This window comes from Canis lupus, chromosome 33 (assembly GCF_048164855.1).
Source record: "Canis lupus baileyi chromosome 33, mCanLup2.hap1, whole genome shotgun sequence".
NCBI lineage: Eukaryota > Metazoa > Chordata > Mammalia > Carnivora > Canidae > Canis > Canis lupus.
Window position 1 is genome coordinate 37902878 of NC_132870.1, and position 20778 is coordinate 37923655.

A 20778-nucleotide genomic window follows, 5' to 3' on the forward strand; every position below is an offset into this window, starting at 1 on the left:
ACTCTGTGAAATTACAACGTTCCATTTGTATCAAATGACTTAATTTTAGATTCCAATTTTTCTTATGACCATATAAAAATTGAAACAATAATTATTACTTTATTGGTTCCTTTAACAGAATAACTTCACAAATAGTTAAGTGATGAGAATTTTAGAACAACATATCAGGTGTTACAAATAGAACATCAGCCAGTCAAAAATGGTTGCTCCCCCGCCGCATACAAATCATGGAATAAAAGTAGTCATAGGGATCCCTGGGTGGCTCAGCAGTTTAGCACCTGTCTTCGGCCCAGGGTGTGATCCTGGAGTCCTGGGATCCAGTCCCACATCAGGCTCCCTGCATGGAGCCTGCTTCTCCCTCTGCCTGGGTCTCTGCTTCTCTCTCTCTCTCTCTCTCTCTCTCTCTGTGTGTGTCTCTCATGAATAAATATATAAAATCTTTAAAAAAAAAGTAGAATTATATAGAGTTTATTTTGTCAAGGTAAAACATCTGACACTATTGTTAAAGCCATTATAAATTTAGTTTAAAAGTTCAACATTGAGATAAAATTATTTGCTTTATATAGTAATAAAATGAATTCAAATTGTGATGGAGAACCTTGTAAAAATACGGTAAAAATAATGTTCCACTAAATTAAGGAATATACCTTGAATAAATGTGCTTCTTGTATTGGTTGTGGTACTTACAAAATTCATAAATGCATCTTATTTTTTTAAAATTTATTTGTTTATTCATGGAAGACACACAGAGAGGTAGAGACATAGGCAGAGAGAGAAGCAGGCTCCCCGAAGGGAGCTGCATGAGGGACTGGAGCCTGAATCCAAGGATTAGGATTAGGCCTCCAGGTGCTCAACCACTGAGCCACCCAGGCATCCCCATAAATGCATCTTAAAAGGGCTATGATGATCTACTAACTGAAATATAAGCTAGAGTTGTCAAATTTTATAAATATTTTGTACATACATGCAGTTAGAGTAACTGAACTATATATATGTAAATATACACATATATACGCGTATATATATTTATAAGCTTGATGTTGAAATAAAAAATAATTCAGATTCCATGTAGAGGTAGGTACTGTTTCTCTTTGCCACTCATCAAAGTTTAGAAATATTTGAACCCTTACGTTCTTTGTAAATCAAAGTGGAATACAAGAATACTGAATTCACTTATAAGGGTTGAAAGTACTTGTAAATATAAAAACAAAGTAATCAATGAATAGAGTCCCCAGAAGTTCAGCTTTTGAAATGTTTAGCAAGTTGCAGTTACTAAAAACAATAAATTGAGGCTTGAACAACATGGATTTGAACTACATGGGCCCACTTATACATAGATTTTTTTTCCAGTAATTACAGTACAGCAATGTGAATGCATTATCTTTTCCTCATGATTTTCTTTTTTTTTTTTCTTTTAAAGATTTTATTTATTTATTCATGAGAGACACAGAGAGAGGCAGAGACATAGGCAGAGGGAGAAGCAGGCAGGGAGCCCGATGTGGGACTTGATCCCAGGTCTCCAGGATCACACCCTGGGCTGAAGGTGGTGCTAAACCGCTAAGCCACCTGGGCTGCCCTCCTCATGATTTTCTTAACAACATTTTCTTTTCTCTAGCTTACTATATTTTAAGAATATAGTATATAATCTAAACAACATACAAAATATGGGTTAATTGACTATGTTATCACTAAGGCCTCTTTTTTTTTTTAATATTTTATTTATATATTCATGAGAGACACAGAGAAAGAGAAAGAGGCAGAGACACAGGCAGAGGGAGAAGCAGGCTCCATGCAGGGAGCCCGATGTGGGACTCAATCCCGAGACTCCAGGATCACGCCCTGGGCTGAAGGCAGACGCTCAACCGCTGAGCCACCCAGGCGTCCCAGTAAGGCTTCTGATCAACAGTAGGCAATTAGTTAATTTGGGAAGGAGTCAAAAGATACAGATTTTTTTACTGTACACGGATGTTGGGACACTAAACCCCTGCATTGTTCAATGGTCAGCTATACTTGCAAGCAGATGACTTTGCAATTTATTTTTACTGAAAAGAAGACTTAAATATATTAAATGAAAGCTCAAATACTGTAAAAGATTTGATTTTCAGATTAGATAATAGATCTTTGGAATATTGTGAATGTCTTTTGATTGTGCTCCTAGCTTTCATTTGGAGAAAATAATTCTCTCTGCTAAAATAGAATAAAATTTAAAAGAATTTAAATTTGGCAAAACATTCAAAAGAATCACAGAGAGAGATAATTTGATGAATTTTGTTTGAATGTAAAACATTTATTGAAAAAATTTATTCTGAAAGGAGGTAAAAAGATACTGAGATTGTTTCCAGTAATTGTGCTTATTAATCCTAATAGTTTTTGTATTCATTTGGATTTTTTCCATACATAATCATGTTATCTGAGAATAATGACAACTTTACTTTTTCTTTTCCAAAAAAAGTATTTTTACTTTTTCTTCTACCTTTTGTTTCTTTTATTCTTCTTGCCTTATAGCACTGACTAGTACCTCCAGTACAATGTAGAACAGAAGTGATAGTGATCATTCCTGTTTTAATTCCAACTCATGAAGCAAATGTTCAAAATCCACTATTAAGTAAAACGTAGTTGCTGATTTTTAAAAAGAGATCCTCTTGATGAAATTAGTAGTTCTTTTCCTACAGTAGACCCTTTACTAACATGAATTTCAACTGCATGAATCTACTTATACACAGATTTTTTTTTTAAGATTTTGTTTATTTATTCATAGAGACACACACAGAGATGGAGGCAGAAACACAGGCAGAGACACAGGCAGAGAGAGAAGCAGGCTCCATACAGGAAGCCTGATGCAGGACTCGATCCCAGGTCTCCAGGATTGCACCCCAGGCTGCAGGCAGCGCTAAACCACTGGCCACCGGGGCTGCCCCAGATTTTTTTTTATAACTACAATACAGTACTATAAATGTATTTCCTCTTGTTATTTTCTTAATAACATTTCCTTTTCTCTAGCTTACTTTATTGTAAGAATAGAGTATATAACACATAATTTGCATAATATGTATTAATCATCTGTATGTTATTGGTTAGGCTTCTGGTTAACAGTAGGTTATTAGTAGTTAAGTTTATGGGGAGTCAAAAGTTATATGAGGATTTTTGAATGCATAGGAGGTTGAGTCTTCTAACCTTTGCATTGTTCAAAAGTCAACTGTAGTTTGTCGAGAGATATTTTTTTTTCTTGATCATACTTTTTCTGTATCTATTGAAATAACTATATATTCTTTTCCAATTAGTTGCACTGATGAATTTTACATGTTAAACAAGTCTTGCATTTCTGGAATAAACCTCACTTGGTCTTGATGTATTACTCTTTCTTTATGTCCTGTATTGAATCTGGTCATATCTTATATGGGATTTTTACATCTATGCTCATGGAGATATTAATCTACAATTTTCTTTTGTTGTAATTGCACTTAAGTCATTTTTATTTTTTATTTTTTTTAATATTTTATTTATTTATTCGAGAGATAGAGAGAGAGAGGCAGAGACACAGGCAGAGGGAGAAGCAGGCTCCATGCACCAGGAGCCCGATGTGGGACTCGATCCCGGGTCTCCAGGATTGCGCCCTGGGCCAAAGGCAGGCGCCAAACCGCTGCGCCACCCAGGGATCCCTCATTTTTAAATGTTCAGGTAATCAATATAAAAATTTAAATTTCCTTTAATATATGGATATATTTAGTTTTATTCTAGGAAGACTTATATTTGAAAATAATTTTTAAATAAAACATTTTTTAGTCAATACATAAATATTTTAAGTATTGAAAATACATTAAAATAAATATGAATTTATTTAATTTTCAACATTTTTGCTGCTCTTTTAGGGCTTAAAAGTGTCACGGATGGATGATAAATTTTAGTGGCCCTTTATTAATGTAGGGAAACTGTTAACGGCAAAGTTGGTTCTTCCTTGCTTTTAGGCCCTCAGATAAAAATAATTTTTTTTCTGTTGAAGCATGGCCTTCTGAACCTTTTCTGGAACCTGATCATATATCCTTTCTGAGCCTCTGCTCTTGCATTTCCCTCCATCTAGAATACCCTCTGAATTCTTGCAATTTTTGCCTTTTGGCATTTTTCCTACATCTTACATTTCAAATTAAATGCTCTCTTCTTCCATTCCCAAAGTGTGAGATTTATTTCTCCTCTGAATAGATGATATTAACAATCACACACACTTATACGACCATCACTATATGTCAGGGACTATTTTCTAACTACTTTAAATATAGTAACTCATTTAATCCTCCTAACAACCTTCTGAGCTACATATTATTTGTACTACTCTTTTATAGATAAAGAAACTGAGTTATAGAGAACTTAAGTAACTAGTAAAAGTTTATGCAATCAATTACTGGAAATCAAGAAATCCAATCTGAGCTGCTTGTTTTAGAGCCTGCTACCACACTACATCACCTATGAGGCAATAGCTGATAATTATTTTCCATTTCTATCGTCACTGATGCAGTTTAATCCTCTCCTCTCCGGATATTTTTCAATATCTGACTCATTGCTGTTAGTAGCCGAGGCACTATAGAATATACTCTACCTCCCATATTGCAAAGTAACTTTCTAAAACACCCATCTAGGCAGCAGCAGCATCCAAAACATAACAAAACAGAAACAAAGTACAATAACCACATAATATCCTTGATTGCTGATTTAATTTGTTTAAAACGTTTGTCAGCTTTCCTTGCTTTAAGATACAGTCTTCCATGGCACAAAGACCTTTTTAATCTGATGCCAATCAATTCCTTAACCTAGCTTCCAGTACCCGCACCGCTCACTGTTCCAGCCTTTATTCTCAGGCTGCCCCTCTCAGCGAGTCCTTAAATGTTCATACCTACTTGTGTCTCCATGTCCTTGTTAGGATTTCTCTCTTTGCCAGCAGTATCTTTCGGTCTTCCTCCCTCCCTCTCTCTCTCTCTTTTTTTTTCCCTCTCTCTTGCTCTCTCTTTCCCTCATCCCCTACCTCTTTACCTTCTACCTCCCTTCTACTCACTCCCTCTCTCCCCACTCCCTATCCCTTCCCATCTCCTTGTGAAGGCAAAAGTCCAGCTCACTTTTTTTCTTGGCAGTGTCCCATATGCACCCCTTTCATTACCAGCAAAATTCTATTTTCTTCTGAGATGCCATAACATAGTAAACCTGTACTTTAGCATGTATCATATCATATATTGTGATTTGCATTTCTAGTTAGTTCCCCAGCTAACTAATGAGTTGTTTTAGGGGCCATGTTTTATTCACCTTTATCCTCAGCATCTACCACTTTGTGCAAGGTACACAGTAAGTGTTCAAAAAATGTCCTGTGAAATGATTTCTTTATTTGGGGGGCCATCTAATAGGGTCAAACACATTGATGACTCTCCATAAGTATTTTTTGAAATGAGTAACCTTGTACCTTCTTGTTCTTTGAAGTTAGTATAGATCTAATTCCTAGATGCCTATGGATTAATTTGGGAGTATTATAAAACCTACCACAGGATAATTAAGGCCTCCTTACTAGCAAAGATTCATATTAAGTCACTGTTTATACTGAGATGCACAGAGTATTTAATTATTTCAAATATATATATAATGTATCTATAAAAAATGGTGTCTTGCATTTGCAAGACTGCAAATAATTAATTAATTAATTAATTAATGCATGATTAAGTTATTTATATGATTATATTGTGTTAAATTTGTGGCAATCTTTATAGAACTTGTTTTCATTCTTTTTTAAACATTAATGAAACAAAAAGCAAATAAGCATTTCTTTTTTTTTTAAGATTTTATTTATTCATTCATCATAGTCACAGAGAGAGAGAGAGAGAGAGAGGCAGAGACACAGGCAGAGGGAGAAGCAGGCTCCATGTAGGGAGCCCGACGTGGGACCCGACCGGGTCTCCGTGGGACCCCATCCGGGCTCTCCAGGACCGCGCCCTGGGCCAAAGGCAGGCGCTAAACCGCTGTGCCACCCAGGGATCCCCAAATAAGCATTTCTTCTTTGAGTTTTTGCTTTAAAGAGGGCACTGAGGTAATTTAACAAAGCAGTGCAAAAGAAACACTAAATGTGAGAAAATATTTCATTTCAAGCAATTATTTATAGGAGGGCATAAGTAACAGCTAGATAAGGCAACCCAGTTTCCCAGGAAACTTCATCAAATGGTAACCATATCAAGCAGAGGCCAGCATGAACTATGATAGGTGTGCACAGTGTATAATAAATAAGGAAATGATAACCCCAAAGGCCAGCCAAAATACAATAAATTAATAGTATATTGGATTGCATTTGTCAGTAGAAAAACTTTGATGGAAAAATTTCTGGTTTTGCCAATAAAAAACTACACAGAGCATATGGTTCATTGAAATAGGAGCCTTTTTTTTTTAAATCAAATGTTTTAAGTAATCTGTGAAATTACTAAAATTTTAAATTTCTTTGCAGATCAACAGAACATGAAAATTAGTTTGAAAAAATCTCTGAAAGGGGCACCTGGTGGTTCAGTGGTCTGCCTTTGGCTCAGGTCGTTATCCCAGGGTCCTGGGACTGAGTTCTGTATCAGGCTTCCTGCAGGGAAACTGCTTTTCCCTCTGCTTATGTCTCAGCCTCTCTCTGTATGTGTCTCTCATGAATAAATAGATAAATCTTAAAAAAAAAATCTCTGAAAACTCAGTGTAAAGCTTAAGCTTGTATTTAACATCCAGTTGAGTAGAATGCCTTTACACTAGCAGTCATATGGATTCTTCTAGAGCCATTTATTTGAATAATATTGATCATTACATCATAACTAAGATACATGTAGAGTATTTTTATTTATTAAAAAGAGGGAGTCTTAGCTACCTTGACTTATACTTGACTAATTTTGGGAGAATAGTAATGCAAGACTGTGTAGGAATTAAGAAGTGGTGGTCATTTCTTGTTTAGCTTGCATTTCTTTTGCTTTCTTCTGAGTTTATACTTCAGCGTAATTGAAAACCACAGGGGTTCCAGATCATTAATTTCTCAGGGGTCAGTTCTCGATGCTAGGCTGATTTTCTCTGCGTTCATTTCTTCCCTGCTATCCAGCCCCAAGAGCTTCAGTCTTATCCACCATTCTCTTTAACATCGTTAGCATGTTCTCTAGTATTCGCTGGTTCTATAACGAGCAGGGTATCATCTCTCCAGCTCCTACTTCCCTAAAAACATAGGAGACACTTTTTTTTTTTTTTTAGGAGACACTTTTTATGTAAGAATTTTACTGTTACTCACTATGGAACAGAGAGTCTTGATAAAAATAATCAGACTAAAAATCACAATGTTTAAGAAAACTTACATTTTTTTAAATGACTGTTTTAGAGTTGTTTCATGAGAGAAGGTGCAGAGTTCCAATATAAGTGCTGTCTCCATCCTTATAACATTTTTTTTAAGATTTTATTTATTTATTCATGAGACAGAGAGACAGAGAGACAGAGAGAGAGAGAGGCAGAGAGGCAGAGAGGCAGAGAGGCAGAGACACAAGCAGAGAGAGAAGCAGGCTCCATGCAGGGAGCCCGATGCGGACTCGATCATGGGACTCCAAAACCACACCCTAGGCCAAAGGCAGGCGCCAAACCGCTGAGCCCCCCAGGGATCCCCAACATTTTAATGCATATCATCTCCTCACAACTTCCTGATATGGGAAGGCCTGGAAACTCTCAGGACCACTGCTCTGCTCTATTATTTTTGGTGGCAGATTTCACGTAAAGGCCTGCATTCCCAGTTACACAGGTCTACAGATGCAAAACAATAGGTAGATGTCCAAGTTACTTTTGGGGTACATGTTTCAGGGCCTTCCAGTCTTGACTCCCTTCTCAGTGGCCTCACAAGTCAACATACAGGATGCTCTCCTATGGTGATTACCACATCTACAACCTTCCTTTGAATAGTCATGATTCCTGGGTATCTGGGGAATGATACAATAAATAAGCCTGAATGAGTGAATCTTCGGTTTTATTAATGCATAATGCCTGATGTGTCATGAGGCATGTGTTACAAATGTCCTTAGTTTAGCCCAAAGGTGCTCATTTCACCAAGGCTATATATAAGTCACCAAAAAAAGCACCCCCCTCTCATTCAGTAATTCAAACTTCCAGTTTTAGGTCCACCCTCTGCCTATACTATAACCACCATCATCCCATATCAAGTAATAGAGGTCTGATCTGGAGGGTCTATGAATAAATAAATTTTAAAAAATCTTTTAAAAAATGTTCTAAGATAAAAGCAAGTTACAAAACTATTCTGTCAAAGAAACAACATGATGATGGCTATAATAATGTCTATTCTATGGATTGCTGGCTCTATTATTAAGTAATTGAAAAGGCAAGTAAGAACACCAGGGCATTTTGGAGGTAGCAACTGCATGAAGTGACTCTGCCCCGGCCAGCCAGATAGGGGAACAAAAAGAAGAAATTGGAATTATTAAAACATGGAAGTTTGAAGGTGGGACTTCATGGGGCTGGCCCAGACCTCTGAGGGGGAGGGGTTCCAGCTTGTCTGGTGCTGATGTCTCTGAAGGGAGTCACAAGACCGGTTTTGCAAGTGTTGGAAGAGCTAACAAACCGGAGTCAAAGGCTGCTATTGGAACTCAACTGCTATGTGAAGAGGAACCAACCAGGTAGGAACGGGCCGCTCCTCGCTTCCCTGGCTTTGCACGCTCCCTCCAGCGCCCCCTATCCACAGACTGAATAAGTAGCCGCAGGCAAAGCCGAAATGCAATTTTTTTTAATTTAAGATTTTATTTATTTATTCATGATAGACCTAGAGAGAGAGAGAGAGAGAGAGAGAGGCAGAGACACAGGCAGAGGGAGAAGCAGGCTCCACGCAGGAGCCCGACGCGGGACTCGATCCCGGGACTCCAAGATCGCGCCCTGGGCCGAAGGCAGGAGCTAAACCGCCGAGCCACCCCGGGATCCCAGCCACCCAGGGATCCCCGAAATGCAATTTTGAGAGTCCTACTCCCGTTGGAGTCACACCACAGACTGTGGAAGGGTGGATTTGAAGCGGAAAGGCCCCGTGTGATAACTGACATACTGAACATAGAACCCTGGGGAATGTATTTAGTGGGTGGAATGTGAAAAGGTGGGGGTGGGGGGGAGATTACAGAAGGAGAATCAGCTTGGTAAATGTCAGAGTAGGACATAGGCGGTTTTTAGCAGTGTTAAGTATTGTGGCTGAAGGAAGACCATTGGTTTCACAATTGAGATTTGGCTAGGAAGGCATTTGTGGAGTCATTGAAACAGGCACTGCATTATAATAAAGTGGACATGGTATATGCTGACTCCTTTTTCAAGAACTACAAAAGGAAGGAGATGGAGTAACCTAAAAAGAAGAAATACTTTAGTAAAGATGGGGGGGGGGATGAGTGAAGTTATAGAAAAAAATATTATGTGGAAAGAAAGGAAGTAGTGTGCCCTTTGTAGGATAATTTTAACTGAATCATTAAGGTAAGTGATAAGTAAGGTGTTTTACTGAGAATGAATGTAGCTATAGTGGGATTGAGACCTGGGGGAATGAAGATGATTCAGAGCACTTCATGGTGGAACTTGGTAGAGGCAGGTTATTCCAGATCTGAGACTGTAAGAATCTGACAGTGATTTCTAGAAAATCTCTAACCCAAATCAGGATTAAGAATTATATACATTTGGAGCGAAAGTGTGTGTAAGATTCTAAGCCTCCAGTTTTGTTTCTGCAGCTGAGGGTTTTTCAAATTAGATAGTACTGACATTTGGAGCCAGGTAATTTTCGCTGGGAGTGGGGGCTGTCCTATGCTTTGTAGGGTGTATAGCTGCTCTACTTTGTAGGGTGTCCCGGGCTGCTACACACTTGATGCCCAAAGCAAATTATCCCTTCCCCCACATGATGATAATCAAAAAATGTCTTCAGACATTGTCAGATGACCCCTGGAGGCAAATTATCGCCAACTGAGAACCACTGCCCTGCTCCAAGAGATCAACAAAGGCTCTGCTAACTTGTTGGCTCCTGGTTATAATGCCCATTTGGCAAAATCTATATTCTCAGCTTCTCCATCTGGAATCTTGGCACCTCCTTATCCTGGTTCGTTTAGCACTTCTGATGTCTTTTTCTTTTTCTTTTTTTAAAGATGTATTTATTTATTTGTGAGAGACACAGAGAGAGAGAGGCAGAGACATAAACAGAGGGAGAAGCAGGCTCCCTACAAAGAGCCCACTGTGGAACTCAATCCCAGATCTCCAGATCACACCCTGAGCCAAAGTCAGAGACACTCAACCACTGAGCCACCCAGGTGTCCTGTCTTTTCCTTTTTTAAATTAATTTATCTAGTGTGTGTGTGTGTGTGTGTGTGTGAGAGAGAGAGAGAGAGAGACTGCGCATGTGCGCGCACACACACACACACACACTCACACACAAGTCGGGGAGGGTAGAAGGTGAGGGAGAGATCTCCAGCAAACTCTGCACTGAGCACTGAGCCTGATGCAGGGCTTGGTCTCATGACCCCGAGATCATGAACCTAAACCAAAATCGAGTCCCACATTCAACTACCTGAGCCACCCAGGCACCCCACTTTTGGTATGTTTAAATGGATATTTTAAAAAATTTGTTTGACTTTTCTAATAGTCTCCGTGGCCATTTTGTTCTGCTGAAAGATATCACCTAATATTCAGAAACACAAGTCCAAGGAACTATCTTTTAATGTTATTATTTTGCTAGTTGATTATATTATTTTTCCTTTATTCTAACCACTGATCAACAAGTTTCAGCTCAGAGGCCAAATCTGCTCTTGCCTGTTCTGGAAGTAAAATTTTATTACAGCACAGTTACACCGTCATTTACAGATTATCTGTGGTTGCACTAAGACTGCTGAGTGGTTACCACAGAAAGCTAAGGCCTTGACTTCACAGTTTGCCAAACCCTGCTCTAGATCTTGAAAACCTTGGAAGGCAAGAACCAAGAGTTTGTATCTCTAGTGTTTAATATATTGTAGACAAATGACTGCATATTAAAATTTTCTTAAATGCATCCAAAAATATACATTGAACACACTTTCTTTTATTTATTCATATATCTTTAAAAATATTTATTTATTTATGATAGACATAGAAAGAGAGAGAGAGGCAGAGACACAGGAGGAAGGAGAAGCAGGCTCCATGCCAGAAGCCCCATGTGGGACACGCTCCCTGGGCCAAAGGCAGGCGCTAAACCGCTGAGCCACCCAGGGATCCCCAATCACTTTCTTTTAAATGCCTAAAGGCAATGAAAGATGTTAGTATATTTGCTACATTATTATGTATTATTTAGGTCAAATGGCATGGTTAGTTAAAGAATAATGCCAAAAGGTTTATTTATTTTGGCTGGGAGGAGCAGAGAGCAAGGGAGAAAGAATCTTAAGCAGACTCCACATCCAGTGCAGAGCCTGAGGCTGGCTCCATCTCACAACCATGAGATCATGACCTGAGCTGAAATTAAGAGTCCACTGCTTAACCAGCTGAGCCACCCACATGCACCACCAAAAGGTTTAAGAGTAGAGAGAAGATTCATAATTGTACCTATTGTTTTATTTTTTTCAGTGATAGACTGTCCGTTTCACTACCTGTGTTGCAAAAAAAAAAAAAAATTGTATTATTTGTTACAAAGGGAATAAGACAAAGTAAATGCTTCAGTATAAATCAGTCATCCCTACAGATTTTCTTCAAGGTTTATTTATTTATTTTTTAGAAGGAGACAAAGCAGGAGTAAGTGGGCAAGAGGCAGAGGGAGAGAGAGAAATCCTCAAAGGGACTCCACACTGAGCACAGATCCTGACCAGAGGCTCCATCCCAGGACCCTGAGATCATGACCTGAGCCAAAACCAAGAGTCCATCTCTTAACCAACTGAGCCACCAGGCAATGCTACAGATCTTTTAAAAATAGTGTATTTACTGTTTTACTGGACATTTACTTTATCTTTCTGTTGATAGATCCACATGGATCTGTAAATAATTCATGGTACATGCTTTCCTTGAAATTCATCTGAAGACTATCATAATTTATATTTCATATATTTTATAATGTATTATTCAATAAAAATGCCTTCTATGTAGTTTCCCTCAGGAGCAAATAGCCTTTGAAACAGTTACCTTTTTCTCTTCTGTCACAGACAAAAAGTAGCAGTAAGTAGCTCACAGACTCATAAGCCAAAGAAAGGAAATTATTTACCAGCTCACCATTGTTATTAGTTGTCATTGGACCAAAATAATATTAGTGTTGTTATATAGACAGTTGTTACCTGTAGGCTTACACTTTATTATTTTTATATAAAGATTTTTAAAATTTATATATTCATAAAAGACAGAAAGAGAGGCAGAGACATTGACAGAGGGAGAAGCAGGCTCCCAGTGGGGTGCCTGATGCGGAACTGGATCCCAGGATCACAGGATCACTACCTGAACCAAAGGCAGATGCTCAACCACTGAGCCACCCAGGCACCCCCTAGGCTTCCACTTTAAAATCTTATAATACTTATTAATTATTTGTTCCACTAATTTTTAATGATGAATACTGTTAGTCGGTTGTTATCCTGAATTCATTTAGCATCTTGAATATTAAAATCTAGATATCTGTCATTCCGTTAATTCTATGACAAAAGCGTATTTACCATACAATAAGTCTTACCAGTCTTGAACAAAAGTGACTTAAAGGGGATCCCTGGGTGGCTCAGCGGTTTAGTGCCTGCCTTTGGCCCAGGGCGCGATCCTGGAGACTCGGGATCGAGTCCCACGTCGGGCTCCCGGTGCATGGAGCCTGCTTCTCCCTCTGCCTGTGTCTCTGTCTCTCTCTCTCTCTGTAACTATCATAAATAAATACAAATAAAAAAAAAAGTGACTTAAAACTATGAGACATAGTTATTTTATGACTTTGGGTTGTACCTGGGTAGTATCTATGACTTTTTTACTCATCTCTTGAGGGCTATCGGTAACCCTTAATGATTTATATCCCGGAGTTTCCTCAGCCAAACAATTTTGTAAAGAAACTAAAGGGTTTGTTTTTGAAATGAATGGTTATACTAACTAGAAAGCATGCCTCTTTAACAGGGCTGCAAACAAAGTATCTTGCGTCATTCCAACATCTGGATTTCATTTATTGCTAAAGCAGGATAAGATGGATTTGGAAAGAATGAAGTGAAATCAGTTTTAGTGATCATTATCTTAATTTTAGACTGAAAATTTCCCTGCAAGTCAGGCTCTTCCATGTCTAACTTTGAATGTGCACTTCACAGGAATAAAAGTTGTGGTGACCTAATCCACTCCTATTCTCTCTCTGATTTTAAAAAACTTCTTAATGAAAAATTTTGGAATAAGAGATAACCTTACCTGAAATTTCTGTGCAATGACTCTGTTAATGTTCACATATATATATTTATTTTAATAGCCTGCAGTTGTTAAAAAGCTTTATTCCTCTAAAAGTACAATATACTTACTCTGTATTTTACAGCTTTTCAAATTAATTATCTAAATTTGGGTTAGATTTTTGGATTTTCAAAATTCATTCATAAAAGAGATACATCAGAAAGAATGTTTGAACTATCTAATGTGCACATTAAATTTTCATATAATGATAACATAAGTTTAATTGTCAATCTATGCACATGTTCATGCATGTTTGTGTCTTTCAAAAATCTTTCCTTACATTTTCTTGAAATTCTATAAATATTTGGCAGATGACTTTCTCAAACATGACTAAAGTTTTAATTTTAAGTTCTTTCTCAGTTGCTCTTATATTGAAGATATTAAGCTTAGATTTTAAGGTCTTCAACACATTTAAAGATTTATTTATTTATTTGAGGAGAGAGAGAGAGAGAGAGAGAGAGAATGCACTAGAGCACACACACATACAAATCTGGGGAAGAGCAGAGGGAGAGAATCTTCAAGCAGACTCTCCACTGAGTATAGAGTCTGACATGGGGCTTGATCTCACGGCCCATAAGATCATGACCTGAGCTGAAACCAAGAGTCAGATGCTTAACTGACTGAGCCACTCTGGTGTCCCTAAAAACTATTTTTAATTAAAGATGGAAAGAAAGATTTATGAAAGAAATTTAAAATTATTGCAGAGAAAGAATTTTTCATGTATGATGGTCCTATTCCAAGTAATCCTAATCATTACTAGTATTAGCACTAAAAGGGAAGAAAAAGATAGTAATAGGAAGAATAGAACTAGAAATATTTTAAAAAGACCTGGAAGTCATATTTCAAATGACAGAAAAACTCCTCCTGGAAGTCAGAGCTCTTGGATGCTGGCCTAATTATCCAGGTTGAAAAAACGGAAAATGGAAGGAAATACTATCCTTAAAATATTTAAGGCCAGATCTGGTCAAGTGCTAAAATACAAAATTCAGGAAAATCCCCAGAATATGTTGTCAGGGCAATGGCCTAAGTGATATCCATGTAACTCTTTCTGTGTTCCATTGATGTGGGAAGAGGGCTCTGCAGCTTGGTTTGCACTCTTACTGATTCCAGGATGACCTTAGGCAATTTACTTGATATGACTGCCAGTGTTCCCTCTCTCCAGAGAGTTTAGAAAATGACACTTACTAGGTGGGGCTTAATGTTTGTATCCACTTCAAAATTCCAAAGAGAATATTTTCATGATAGGAAAAGTATCATTGATGAAGGATAGTTGGAAGAAAGGCAGGCAGACACAAGTCCCCCACCCTCACCCCCAGAAGAAACCACCATTACAAGGATTTTACACCACCCTTTCCCACGTGATAGATGACAAAAACCTGACTGGATGATGGGTGCAGGGAGGGTTAATCAGATCAAGACAGCCCATCAAAGCCCCATAAAAACTCCTAGACTTAGAAACTCTGGTGGCAACCCTCTTGGGTCCCCTCCCTTTTCGGGAGCTGTGTATTATCATTTTGCTATCGATCAATGCACTTTGCTTTGCTGCCCACCATTCTTCATCTGGTCTACCTCCCAAGGCTCTATCTGGTTTGCAATGTCATTAGATCTGGATTTGATGCACAGTGGAAGATAGCATAGTCAACCCATCAGCAAATATATACTATTTGAGATTGCTAGGGAATTAGGAGAACAGCAAAGGAATCCCAGTCATGGATGAAACGAGTTGCTCTCTCAGGGGCTCATTTCATAATTCTGTTGAAGGGAGTAATGATATTTCTACTACTTCAGGGTTTTCTGAGAAACATGAAAGACAGTGAATTGGCAAAGTGTCCTGAGTCAAAAAATTAATAAATCACTACTAATTACAATAATAACAAAAAAAACCAAGTGCCTCCTCCTATATTTTAGCATAGTGCAGAATACCAATTTACCTCATCAATTCTTTACAATAGCCTTTTTCCTCACATGAAGAAACTGAGGCATAGGAGCTACAGTAACCCGCTAGTGAAGTGGGAGAGGGGGTGTGCGAGGGTAGAGCCAGGACACAAACCCAGGCCTGTCTAATTCGAAAGAGGTATGAAGAGTAACGAATTCTAGTCAGCTACATATGCTCCTCAGACGCAGTAGTGGCTAACTTTATTTTCTGTTTGCTCGGTTATTGCTGGCTGCCTTGCAAGTGATTAGCAATTTTCCAGGAAATTCCTCACTTTTGTGGGAAGCCTGTTGCACTGATCTGCAATGAAAAGTATTTCCTTCCAAAAACTCTCAGTTAATGCCTCTGTGTTCCCATCCAGAAAGATCCGTCTTAGATAGCAAAGGGAGAAGTTAAAGGGAAGATTCTGAAACAGTTACTATATACCAGGCACTTGTTTAAAAAATAGGTGTTTAAAAACACTTCACTTATTGCTTAGAGCAACTTTGAAAGAGAATACCAGGGTTCAGAAAAGACGAATGATGCACCCAAGGCTGTGCAGAAAATAGCAAAGTGAGAGGTTTGAATTCACATCAAGCCCCTGCTTCTTCCCGCAACCTGTGCTGCCTCTGAAAAGGATGCGCTTGCAGTGTATCTTGTTTGGTTAAAATATTTTTATGATTTTATGATGTAAAACAACAGTGGCAACTACCAGCACTGCAACTACATGGAAAAGGGCTCTGTTCAAATATCACCTCCTCCTGAGGAGAAGCTTTCCTCTGAAGTAGTCAGCCTACCTCTATCCACTCCCGCATTTCATTGCTCATCATAGCACTTGCCACCATCTGACAAAACATAGGGTTATTTGTCTTCATTATCTGCCCTGCCTACTGGAATATGAGCTTCTAGAAAGCATAGGCCTTGTCTTGTTAATTTCCATGTCCTTCATGCCTAAAACAGTGACTGAAATAAATAATAAACATTTGTTACATGAATGGATTCTGCCATGTTTTTAAAGCCAGGGTGGACAGCAAGCACATGGCAAGTTGATAACAGAGTATGTTTTAGTCTGGAAAACATTACTTTGATACAAGAAAATGCAGCAATTTGAATCATATTTTTGCTTAATAGGTTAAAAGTGATTCCTAACTTAAACGCACTACCCGTATCTAGAATTTGGCTCCGATATAAAGTTTCACTCAGGGACCCCATGAGCATTATTTATTTTATTTATTAAGCATTTTTAACACTACCATTGCAACTTTTAGGCATTCTGACATTCTAGGTATAAATGTATCTATTTTTAATATTATTAACTTCCAGAAGCCTGAGGGCACAGACATTTTAATTCACTTGACGAAGCTTTGAAGTAAAAGAGGTAGAAAGACCAATGAAGAATGAAAAGATCAAAAGAGGGACAACTAAGCTATGAAAATCTAGAAAGTGTTAGTTTTATCGATTAAAAAAGCCCCAGATAGATTAGTCAACTCCCACAAATATTTCAAATTTCAGATAAGTAGCAATATTTTTATTAATTAACTGACACCCTTCTTTTTTCCCTACATTTCCTGCTTGAATGCTCTTTCATTTCTTCTTTACATGACAGAAATCTCATGATCTCATTTTTTCCATTAACATCTATCATAGTTAATCAATAGTTGTTTTTATGTTCCAAATGTGATGGGTTTATTTTATTTTACTCTGATGCAAAACCAAAGATTTCCACTACAGCACAGAGACCAATATATTATTAAAAGGTCATGAAAAAGTGGTGTGGGACATGCAGGACGTGATGTACAAACTGGAGGGTTGGGTCATTTCCTTTGTAATGTGACACTACATTTAAACGTGAGGAACACGTTTAAAATAACACTGCGGAACTCAACTGAAATGTGGCACAAACATGACAACTTCCAGGCCTGCCTTCAAGTACCTCCCGCAGGATGGACTTGCGATCTCTAGACTTCAGTGTGGGGAGGATTACAATTCTTTGGAAGAATAAAAAGTTCACACTTTTGAAATTTCACAGAAGAATTTTAAGGCCAAAACATAGTGGCTTCTCTTCACTTCCAGGGACAAATAGGATGCTTTTCTTAAAACCACATTAAGCTTCTAGTTCAAATCCCAACCCAACTTTGTGACCTCCTGCACTGAAGTTTTTTCTGTTGATTAAAGCTGATAGGGTCAGTTTGATTCCTGGTTGAAGGGTCTGAGTATAACCCAGTCCAATTAGGCTGGCATTATTGACTTTAGCAGTTAGAGAAGTTCTATAATCTAGCTTGTATTTAGCAGCCATGCCAAAGCGGGTATTGTTACTGCTGGCTGTCCAAGCAAGGTTTATTGATGTTTCAATCTTCCCATTAACCTTCTGGTAGATAGACCCTCCAAATTCAGCGCCATCATTCACATTAGTGTGCAGCTGGAAGTCTGCAACCTTGTAACCCAGGGCGAAATTATCCTGTGACAGTTTGGATTTGGTTGTGTCAAAATTCATCTGATAGCCAACAAGCCAACCTTCAAAGGATAACACAGCCCAACCATAGATGGTTGGTCCAGAAAAATCTATATCAACATTACTGTCAATATGAAACAACCTTGTTTATAGGAGGCCTTCAATTTTCCACTCTTCTTTCCTGTGTTCGGTACAAATATGGTATCAAGAGTCAGTTTCAACCCTTCAGCCAACTTATTCTCCAAAGAGATTTCTGTTCCAAGAGTATTGTCTGTGTTCCATTTCTGGGTGAAAGTAAGTCCATAGTTACAGACCTTATATTTGGTCTCTAGGTTGCCTGATGCTTTCCCTGTATCAGTGTAAGCATGACCAGAAGTAGAAAATTCTACTCCTACTACAAGACTTGGTTCTCAGATCTATTTTGACCATGCTGAATCCATGTCCTTTATTGAAGAAATCCTTGGCGGCCTTTCCTAGGTCTCAGTAAGTCGGTGTGTTACACATCTCTCCAACCAGAGGGCCTATCTCCACTCCGCCAGGGCAATGCTCAATAGTAGTTTTTATAAGTTATAATAGTATTACATACAACATGAGATTTCAGTGTCATGTGGCTACAGGTATGTGCCCATAAACATACTAATTCTAATAAATTTTATTTTTTATAATAACCATAAAGAATGTACAGTGCATTTGTAATTGTATGTAATGCATTATCTGGCATATTTCCGAAAGGAGGCACCTTTGCATTTGACTAGACACCAATAAGAAAACTAATTCTTCACTAGCAATTTTTATATTTAGCTTTTAGAAGAGTATTCCACAGACTAGTTTGTGATACTGTACACTTCAGCCTATGTTTTCCCCTACTACACAAATATGCACTGTGTCAGCATCTTAGAATGGGATGATACTATGAAAGGACCTCTGGCCTGCCCTTTAATGTTCTCACACCAGGCAAATGGATACAACACATGGTAAGAGTATGCCTGGAAGCTCTTCATTCCTATGCTGGGCAGCTGGCAATAACTTTTCGTGAATGTGATTGTGAACCACGTAAACAGATTTCATGAAACCCAAGCTGAACACATCCTCACCTCATCTTCCCCTTTGCTGGATTCCAAAAAGGCTCATTGGTACTCCACCATCACTTGCAGGGGAAGTTGGAGTGAAAAAGACAATAATCTTAACCAAATTCGGTTGAGGTATTTTACTTTGGCAAATTTTACAATGGCATATGAATGTGTAAACACATTGTTGGTGTTCCTTCCAGAGCCTTGGAAGGGATCCCAGAAGGGAGGGTCCTGAACCTTAGTTTCACTAACTTCATATTAGATTCTCCAATGATGGGTACACATCTCCCACACTTCAGCTCCGCTAACTTTCATCTCTTGTTCGTATTGACAAAGCATATTTTTGCTGTTCTTCTTGCCTTTCAAATCAAATCCTTATCATTTGTGGTGCAGCTCAGAGGGTTTTTTCTGATCTCCTGTGTGTATCGCTCCCATTACTCTCTGCCATACACCCCTGTTCCTCTCTCTTTTTTTTTTAATTTTTTTAATATTTTATTTATTTATGACAGATACAGAGAGAGAGAGAGAGGCAGAGACACAGGCAGAGGGAGAAGCAGGCTCCATGCACCGGGAGCCCAATGTGGGATTCGATCCCGGGTCTCCAGGATCACGCCCTGGGCCAAAGGCAGGCGCCAAACCGCTGCACCACCCAGGGATCCCCTGTTCCTCTCTCTTTTTAGCCCCCGTCTCTCTCTCTCTATTTTATGTGCATATTATTGTCTGCCTTTTCTGGTAAAATGTGGGCTCTATGAGAGCAAGAATATTGCTTAGATGCTCACAAAAAATCATTTGAATGAATGAATCAATTAATCAATTAATCAATGAACTATAAGCTTAAATGTATCTTTTTAATTAGCTCAAGAGTATTATTTTACAGTTTTAATAAATTTATTCCAACTCTAATCCCCCATCTCCCTGGATTGACAGAAAAACCAATCTCAAGTATTGTTAAAGCCACTTCCTCCCCAGGGCTTGCAAAGTTGTTGGGATTCAGCAGAGCAGTAGGTCATCACTCATTTGCCTTCACTGGTCACTGAGCCGCCACAGTCTTGGCCAGCAGTCAGGTACCTAACTGCAGCTTCTGTGATATGTGTGTGGCTGGAGAGTGCTGGCAAAGGCTGAGAGCCATGACCCTGTAGTTGTCTGTTTCCAACTTGCCCTTATTTCTCTGGCGGCAGCATGGTGGTCAGCATTACTTGAGAGACCCCCAGACTGCCAGACACTCCTAGTTTGTTTGTTTTTTTTTATTTTTTTTTTAATATTTTTTATTTATTTATGATAGTCACACAGAGAGAGAGAGAGAGAGAGAGAGAGAGAGGCAGAGGGAGAAGCAGGCTCCATGCACCAGGAGCCTGACGTGGGATTCGATCCCGGGTCTCCAGGATCGCGCCCTGGGCCAAAGGCAGGCGCCAAACCGCTGCGCCACCCAGGGATCCCCAGACACTCCTAGTTTGGACTAAATCCCTCCCTTGCTTTTCTCAAGGGCACTTTGCTTGCTTTTCTTTTTTTTTTTAATTATTTTTTTAATTTTTATTTATTTATGATAGTCACACAGAGAGAAAGAGAGAGAGGCAGAGACACAGGCAGAGGGAGAAGCAGGCTCCACGCACTAGGAGCCCGATGTGGGATTCGATCCTGGGTCTCCAGAATCGCGCCCTGGGCCAAAGGCAGGCGCCAAACCGCTGCGCCACCCAGGGATCCCTTGTCACATACCTTTTAAATATTTTTGTGAAAAATAAATAAATAAATAAATAAATAAATAAATAATATTTTTGCATATTGAGAAGGAAACCAACTGGTACTCTGGCTGTCTGTATGCTTTGCCTCCCTGTTATGGGTTGAAATTTACCCCCCAAATTTATATGTTGACGTCCTACTCTGCAATATCTTGGAATGTGATGGTTTCTGGAGATAAGGTCTTTAAAGGCAGTTAAGTTAGA

General features: G+C 38.7%; 1 pseudogene; it reads right to left on the minus strand.

Moving 5' to 3' along the window:
• Window positions 1-16992: 16992 nt before the first annotated feature.
• On the minus strand, window positions 16993-18272 carry LOC140623895 (non-selective voltage-gated ion channel VDAC3 pseudogene; annotated as a pseudogene).
• Window positions 18273-20778: the final 2506 nt, after the last annotated feature.